Raw genomic sequence first — 1,697 nt, 5'->3', positions numbered from 1 at the left:
TTTTGTGAATTCTCCCCTACATACATGCATACATACATACATACATACATACATACATACATACATACATACATACATACAAACATACATATATATAGGCGCAGGAGTGGCTGTGCGGTAAGTAGCTTGCTTACCAACCACATGGTTCCGGGTTCAGTCCCACTGCGTGGAACCCTGGGCAAATGTCTTCTACTATAGCCTCGGGCCGACCAAAGCCTTGCGAATGGATTTGGTAGACGGAAACTGAAAGAAGCCCGTCGTATGTGTGTATATATATATATGTGTGTGTGTGTGTGTGTGTAAATATGTATATGTATATATGTATGTATGTATACTCGGTTGATATACATAATATGACGATAGCGGAGTGAACATAGTTTTGACAATATATGGCAAAATACGGTATAAATATAATAATTCTAAGTTAACTTTTTATGAAATTTTTTGGCGCTTATAGAAAATGATCAAATGAAAAGAAAAATATTTATTACCGTAAAATAAGATGAAATAAAAAACCTACTTCTCATTTCTATATTTATCATAAATATATGTTATTATGCATATATTGTTTTTTTTTCCCCAAATTTATAATACATATATTTTTTTTTTTTCCTACTGTTGTAAATGTGATCGCAGTATACTTCGTCGAAAAAAATGTTTATGCAAAAAAGAGAAAAAAAGAGCAGAGAAAAAAAAAAACTCTTTTCAGAAAGTTGTAAGATACTAATTCACAACGTCTTATGTTAACTCTCCATGTATTTCTGTATTTTTGTTTTATTTTTTTCCCCCTATCTCTCTGTACGATGGTAAGCATTACAGGAGAATCGACAACCAGCCAACGAACATTTATATCGGTTATCATATACATACGTACATACATACGTACATACATACGTACAATAACGGTGTCAGTTAAGGCTATATATATATATATATATATATATATATATATATACATATATGTGTGTGTGTGTGTGTATGTATGTGGAGGTGCAATTGCCCAGTGGTAAGGGCAGCGGACTCGCGGTCGTAGTGTTTATTGAGCGAAAACGCTTAAAAGCTCCACGTGGCCCCGGCAGGGGGTGGCGGCGAACTCTGCTATATTATTTCACCACCACTTTTTCTCACTCTTTCTTCCTGTTTCTGTTGTGCCTGTATTTCAAAGGGCCAGCCTTGTCACACTGTGTGTCACGGTGAATCTACGTTAAGGGTACACGTATCTGTGGAGTGCTCAGCCACTTGCACGCTAATTTCACAAGTAGGCTGTTCCGTTGACTATATATATACATATAACAGGGCCAGAAAGTTCGGGGAAGGGGATTAGTCGATTACATCGATCCTAGTGCTCGGTACTTAATTTATCGACCCCGAAAGGATGAAAGGCAAAGTCGACCTCGGAGGAATTTGAACTCAGAACGTAAAGTCGGATGAAATACCGCTAAGCATTTTGCCCAGTGTGCTAAAAATTCAGTCAGAATAATAATAAAATGCGTTGAGGCGATACCAGGCAGTTGCTCTCATAATTTCTGATCGGAACTGATTAGAAGTGTTAATATGTACGTGGGGGAGAGACATGGTTATAAGGTGATGACAATAACGTGTCGCAACTGTGAGAAGAAAGAAATTTAACGATACCTGCCAGCATCCAAGAGCCCTACACTAACTTATAAGCTTTACCTCAGAGTATATAAGGGTTT

General features: G+C 37.1%; 1 protein-coding gene across 1 annotated transcript in view; it reads left to right on the top strand.

Moving 5' to 3' along the window:
- Nucleotides 1-1,697, top strand: part of LOC106868161 (uncharacterized) — a gene marked incomplete at its 5' end in the record, with an annotated part of 81,047 nt that overhangs the window by 1,268 nt on the left and 78,082 nt on the right. The window lies entirely within an intron of this gene.

This window comes from Octopus bimaculoides, chromosome 23 (assembly GCF_001194135.2).
Source record: "Octopus bimaculoides isolate UCB-OBI-ISO-001 chromosome 23, ASM119413v2, whole genome shotgun sequence".
Classification (NCBI taxonomy): Eukaryota; Metazoa; Mollusca; class Cephalopoda; order Octopoda; family Octopodidae; genus Octopus; species Octopus bimaculoides.
The sequence above is the reverse complement of the archived record's forward strand: the minus strand, read 5'-3'. Positions and strand labels throughout refer to the sequence as shown.